Source organism: Austrofundulus limnaeus, unplaced genomic scaffold, assembly GCF_001266775.1.
Source record: "Austrofundulus limnaeus strain Quisiro unplaced genomic scaffold, Austrofundulus_limnaeus-1.0 Scaffold1539, whole genome shotgun sequence".
Classification (NCBI taxonomy): domain Eukaryota; kingdom Metazoa; phylum Chordata; class Actinopteri; order Cyprinodontiformes; family Rivulidae; genus Austrofundulus; species Austrofundulus limnaeus.
In genome coordinates, this window is record NW_013953941.1 from 1 (window position 1) to 7,097 (window position 7,097).

General features: G+C 42.3%; 1 protein-coding gene across 1 annotated transcript in view; it reads left to right on the forward strand.

Annotated features, from left to right (window-relative positions):
• Positions 1-1,686: 1,686 nt before the first annotated feature.
• Positions 1,687-7,097, forward strand: part of LOC106535714 (thyroid hormone receptor alpha) — a gene marked incomplete at both ends in the record, with an annotated part of 45,049 nt that continues 39,638 nt past the window's right edge. The window contains 1 exon segment of the mRNA XM_014032782.1: positions 1,687-1,864.

Here is a 7,097-nt window from a genome sequence, read left to right on the forward strand (position 1 = left end):
TCAGGTGTAGTTTCTGTGGTTCAGGTGTAGTTTCTGTGGTTCAGGTGTAGTTTCTGTGGTTCAGGTGTAGTTTCTATGGATCAGGTGTAGTTTCTATGGATCAGGTGTAGTTTCTATGGATCAGGTGTAATATTCTGTAGTTCATGTGTAGTTTCTATGGTTCAGGTGTGGTTTCTATGATTCAGGTGTAATATTCTGTAGTTCATGTGTAGTTTCTATGGATCAGGTGTAGTTTCTATGATTCAGGTGTAATATTCTGTAGTTCATGTGTAGTTTCTATGGATCAGGTGTGGTTTCTATGGATCATGTGTAGTTTCTTTGGNTCAGGTGTAGTTTCTGTGGTTCAGGTGTAGTTTCTGTGGTTCAGGTGTAGTTTCTGTGGTTCAGGTGTAGTTTCTATGGATCAGGTGTAGTTTCAATGGATCGGGTGTAGTTTCTTTGGTTAAGATGAAGTTTATATGGCTCAGGTGTGGTTTCTATGGTTCAGGTGTAGTTTCTATGGATCAGGTGTAGTTTCTTTGGTTAAGATGTAGTTTCTATGGTTCAGGTGTGGTTTCTATGGTTCAGGTGTAGTTTCTATGGATCAGGTGTAGTTTCTTTGGTTAAGATGTAGTGTATATGGCTCAGTTGTGGTTTCTATGGTTCAGGTGTAGTTTCTTTGGTTAAGATGTAGTTTCTATGGTTCAGGTGTGGTTTCTATGGTTCAGGTGTAGTATTCTGCAGTTCATGTGTAGTTTCTATGGATCAAGCTTCTTTGGTTCAGGTTAGGGTTTACATCTCTTGAATTATGATGTAATTTCAGATACCTTTTATTGAAATTATGCAAAAGGGAGGAATATTCAACAGTCTCATGTAGCAGTTGATTATTAAACGATAATTTAATTTAATTGATTTGTTATTGTTTAAAACACTATTTCACATATTTTGTGTCCTTTGTTTTTTTTTATTGAATTAGCATGGTCATATTATAAATGAAGATGTTATACTTCTGAAATTTTAATGATTAAACATATTTCTCCATCTTGTATTCTTTATGAAAAGGTTATTTGAAAAATAACTTTTTAAAAAGATTTACCAGACACATCGTGGTGTTTGTACAAAGTATCAGTTTCACTCTATCAGTATCACTACCTCCTGTTTTAGAAACTGTAGGACCCACAGGTAAACCTGCAGTCTAGTACTCTGTTAGGAAAAACATGGAACAAGTTTTTTATACTATAAGATGGAGATTCTACATTTTATTTTGATTCTGAAATGTAAGGAACTCTGTAAAGAACTCTGGCTGCAGGATTCTGGATCAGCCGAAYGTCCTGAAGTGAAGTTAATAAAAAGGCCAGCAGAGGCGGCTCGAGGCAGAGGATGTTTTTGTGTCACGTGTGTGTGCACATGCGTGTGTATGTGTGTTGCTTTGCAGTTGTGGTCCTGCAGAGAGCAGTAGATAGTTTTAATACTTCTCCTCTTACTGTACAGCCAGGCGGAGGGAGGGAGGCGCGTCAGAGTAGGGTTTCTTCTSCCTCTTCCCCCCCTTCAACTGTCGCTCTGTAGCTCACTCAAACGCTGCTGGGAGACCAAGGAAGAGGAAACAAACTTGTTGGTTTTACGCTCAGAAGCTTTCAGAAGGAGGGCGGCTGTGTTTTTTTTCTGACGGCACGGAGCCTCAGCAGCGGCAGCAGCGCCAGCAGCAGCCCGGGCGGAGGAGGAGGACCGCGCGGCTCCGGAGTATCCGAGCAGCCGACCGGGGGGAAGAGAGCGAGCGGAACCCCGGCTGACTTTTTTTTTCTTCTCCCGCTCCGTTTCCGCCTCATGACCTAATTTCCAGGCCGAAGCTCGAGTCCGAACCTGGGGGGGTCCGGACCGACACGCGGTAAGTGTCGCCGAGGCTTCCGACCAGCCAGCGCGGTTTCTGCGGGCTGTTTGACCGAGAAAGCTGCACCGAAGCCCGGGCCGGTCGGGCTGACAGCTGCGGTGTTTTTCCTGCTGTTTTGTGCGGGGATTTGGTCGCGCTGCTGCAGGGTCTGGAGACTCGGTTCGGTGTCTAAACCCACCCCCTTTTTTTTCTGCTGGACCCGCAGCTCTCTCAGTCAGGGCCCGAACTTGGACTTCAGGCGCGCGCATGCACACGTGCACACTTGTAGGCAACTCACAACTCCTGCAGAAAGGATGAAGGCACCAAGCTTTAAAGTAGAAAACCAAACCTAAAAAAAAAGATGATCCTGAACTATGTGAAGTGGTGTAGTTTTGAGGGAGTTCACTCCAGTAGTTTTCCACACAATGCGGGCATGCACTCAATGTAAACAAAGCAATTTTATCAACACATCTGAGCGTAAACACTGTCAATCCAAATTAAAACACTCTAATGCAGTTTTCTCTATAGTTTGACCTGTTTTCACACACCTCAAAGGGTTTTTATTGAACTTTTCTACATTTTTACTGCYAAACTCTTGAACAAACAAACAAACTACATCCATTTGTGTGTGCAGTCATTCAAGTCTGTATCTCATGATTCCTTGGATTGGTGTTTCATGTGGCTGATTGCGTAATGCTCCATGTGACAGTCTGACTGTGCACAATCACAGCCCGGGTGCAGAGTTTTCATCAGATGTGTTGATGTCCAGGTCTGCAAACTGAAACACAATTCCCTTTAAAAGTGGGGTATGTGCCTCTGAGGACATTTCCATGAGACGTCCCACCGGCCCGGTTCCTGCCAGCCCCAAACGGACACTTTTTATTTTTGCAAACTCTGGAGAATCCCACGGTGAGAAGAGCCTCTGCGTGATTTGCAGATTGTGAGTTTAATGGCCGTGGTTTTGCTTTTTTCACATTTGCAGCTGCTTCCGTTTAAACGTCTCCATCGCCGCATTAGAGGCTCTGAAATAATCAAATCACTCAGCAGAACCACTCCGCTCCGGTTCTTTGTCAGGGATTCAAGCAGAGCTTCAAAGCTTGTGCAGAGAGAAACACTCCTGCTGACCAACACATGCCCCTCCTCTGAGGTTAAACTCAACCAGTGGAGCGTATTGATTTGGACTTTAAACCATAACTAGAAAAGCAGGAAGTTTAAACGAATCATTAAAATCATGAAAGGTTTTCTTTTAAACGACAGTAAGGTAGCAGCGAAGCATCGTCTTCAAAGCTGATGGTGTGCGTGATGCTGATTTTGCTTGCGTGCATGTGTTAGCAAAATATTTCGTGAARCATTGGGCAAATTTGAACGAAACTGGAGCTTTTGGTGCTGTTTTGTTWTATTTTACTGTGTAAATCTTTAATCATCGTAGACAGGAGGCAGTGTGGGAATACCAGCTTTGCTGTGAGTGATGTAACAGGTCTGCTTGATGGATGGAAGCAGCTCCTGTTCTTCCTGCTCCTGAAGGCTGGGGGCTCGGTGTCGGAGCGAGGGGTGACCTCCTTCAGTCCTTCCCAGCAGCCGGCACCCCGGGCGGGCCGCTCTTTTCCTGACCTCCCCTCTGTCTGTCTGTGTTTCTGGCCTCCGTGGCTTTTTTTTTTCTCCCGCCCTTCTCTCTTCATCTGCTGCCATCCCCGTCGAGCATCCTCTTATATAAGAGTCAGTGTGCAGCTGACGTGTGGGTCTGTATCTGCTGTGTAATGATGTCAGAGCTGTCTGGAGAGGCAGAGGGCATGCTGGGTAGGCCTGATGTGCCAGGAGCCGCTCGCAGGAGTCGAGTGCTGGGAATTCTTAAAACGGCTTRGATTTTAACGCGGCCGCCTTAAAAGTGCCTGCTTAATTTGGGACAAAATTTCCGATTTGTTTGTGTCTTTAAATTAAAGAAAGAGAAAACGCCACAAAGGTCAACAGAAGTAACTAAACTGAGAGAAAAACAAACATAAAAATCAGTCTTTGCTTGTCTGTGTCTGTCGTTTTAAACAGAAAATAGATTTATATTTTTTCGCTCCTAWTAAATAAAAGCTTCACGTGTCCTGATGGGAAGTCTCACATCTGGATTTGTTACGACCTATATTCTGGATTTGTGCTTTTTATCGTTACATTAATTAGGGTTCCCACGGGTCCTTGAAATCCTTGAAAGTTTGTGAATTTGAAAAAAGATTTCAAGGCCCTGGAAAGTTTGTGAAAACAGCCAAACGTTACACTTGTCCTTGAAAGTCCTTGAATGTTTTTTTGGGGATTGAAATTCTCTATTCACACGACTGATTTTCATCATATTTAAAAAATAAATTATTAAAAAAACTTACTTTTGTAGCGGTGGATAACTCAGGATTACGGTAAACTGACGTCATTGTTTCTGACTCAACTTCTATGTTATTCAGTTTTTTTTTTAATTTACATGATATTAAATAGTGCTGGGCGGTATACTGGTTCGTACCGAATACTGTTTTTTATTTTTGTTATGATATGAATTTTCTGAATACCGACATACTGGTTTAAATAGCCTGAACACGTGCGGAACGTTTCCACCAGTGAACTGTTGTTTCCCGGGGACACTTTTCCTCGTTGCACCGCTACGTGCATTAGCATGCTAATGTTGTTGCAGCGGCGGGGGGCAATTCCGCTGCTTATACTGGCTTACGTTAAAAAAACATCCCGTTTTCGCCATCGCTTAATGTAGTAAACACCTCTTCCGTGACGTGCACGGTTACATTAAACACGTGACTTTAATATGGAGACGTGGAGACGCATGGAGACTTTAACGTGCTTGTGTTGTGAAAAGCCCAGGGGAAGAAGTTTGTAGTGGAGTTGAATTGACTGGTGTGCAAGTTGAGTTGTCCTGATAAATTTTATTAAATAGCATAAAACATTAGACCCGATAATAAACTTTTCTTAAACCTCCTCCTTCACGACCGGACCAAAATGCGTATACTGTCTCCAACCACCAGTCAGAGAAAAGACACAAAGAGGAGGGAAACAGCGACACAGACAGAGGTATAGTAAAAGAAAAAAGTTAAAAAGCTGTTTTTGTAAATTTTATTATCAGCTGAGCTGTGATAAAAAGAAAAATACCGCGATATATCGTGAAACCGGTGTAAATGTTGATATAAAAATTTGGTCATACCGCCCAGCACTAATATTAAACCTGTGTATTGGTTACATTCTGCAGTTGCAGTAGGTAATTGCCATTGCGCGTGGTTCTTTAATTTGAGGAAACTGGTACTGGAAAGTCCTTGAAAGGTCCTTGAATTTGATGTTGACCAAGGCGTGGGAACCCTGATTAATAAACCAGAAAATCTTGAAAATAATCCTAAAAAAATGCTTGAAATAAAATGTTTTCGCATGTCTAAGGATGCTGAATGAGCGTGTTTAAAGTTTTTTTCTCCCTGCATTTTGGTTCCGTGTTGGTTTTGGAACCAGACGATAAAAAAGCCAGCTTTAGTTGCTGTTTTTAGTTAAACGTGGGGAAGCTGTAACTTGGGTTTTAGGGTCCTTTAATTGGAACGTTGCTGCTTCAGTCTGCAGCTTTCTAGAAGCAACATGTCAAAGTATCGAATCCCAAATGGCTCCTTAATGTGTTTCTTTCTCGTAAAGTGCTCTGAATAAAAGGGTGGGCTAAATGAATGCAATAAAACATATAGTTATTGCTTCTCGGTATGAGGAATACCACTGACATGGCACTAAGTACCCGGCAGGAGCAGCTTTGTTTTTGATCCGTGCCCCGGCATTGATTTTTTTCTGGCTCTCCTAAATATATTTACTGGACCCTTAAAGAGGAAAACTCCAGGTCAGCAGGGCTGGTGGGTTTGTAGCTGATTAGCGGGGGTTAAACGGACGTGTTTACTGTTGCTTTTCTCCATGAACGCACATCGTCGACAGTAGCAGACGTCCAGAAGTGCCTGGTTTGCCCACTAGTTTTTCCATGACCTAAGTTAACATATCTCTTAACGAAGATGAGCCTGAGGTCATCTCATGGTATAGATGTGGTTAATGATAATTTTCAGACTTTTCTACTGGTTCACTCAGGGTGAAAGTGTCCAACTCCAGCAAAAATAAGCTGATTATTATTGTTAAACTGTTGCTCAGCTTTTTCTGTACATTCTGTGCCTTTTTTTATTATCTACAGCTATAATAGTTTGATACATCTCCATTAACAGTAGTTTTTTTTCCCATTCTTTCATCATGAACTATGAGACCCTAACCCTCAATGTACCACCTGCAGTACATTCCCAGTTTGTGGTTACTTCCTCTCTTTATACATTGACCCACACTACCTGAGACTTTGAATTTGCGTAATAGGCTGTTCAACAATTTGATTGGTTGTCTTCTTTTGATTGACACCTCTGTTGACCATCTGGGTTCATCTATAGACTATCCAGAGCACAAAGTGTGTGTGGCAAGCCCCTCATGTCCCACCCATACTTGGTATAAGTGATTGATTGACTAGAATCGGCCAATCAGCTCRGAGCTTCATTCTGACACTACAGAGTCAAAATGGCTACAGTGTATTTTACCTTCAYTAACTAAGTACTAGTTACAGTTACAAAAATTACGACTGCTAAAGTAAAAAAATTCAGATTGATAGCTTTACATAGAGACTGGGCTTGTGAATTTACTCCATAGGGTTCGAGAGCAAAACTTAATTTAATTTGGGTTTGGTACCGTCCTAAAATATTCAGTTTAACTCATTAGGCAGATAAGTTCCCATTAAACTCCCAACTCTCTGTTAGCTGTACTGTGGTAAACATGATGCTAATCRTGTTAGCTTTTCTGTGAGGTTTTCAGTGTTAAGTTAGCACCTATGCTAATTGTTGGTCAGCAGCCTATGGCTGTGTCCAAAACGGCGGGCCGGGTCCTCCGAAGCCCGAATTCTTCGGCRGCATACGTCACAGCGCCGCGACGAAGGCCGTCCAAAACCGAAGACTCCTCCGACGCGGCCGACAAAAATGTCCTTCCTTTTCCTCGATTTGAAGGACAGGTCTGATGGATCCTTCCCGGCCCAGCATATCCCATAATGCTTTGCGGCCCGACCAGAGATTTTTTTAAGCTAGTAATGGTGGACGAAGCAAGACAAAAGAATGTTTTAAATAAAAATATGGCGATATAAAAATAATTTTTTTTAGCGGTTGTAATTCTAATACTTTAATCATTTGTATAGACATGTTTTTGAATATTATTTTTGTCATAAAAAACG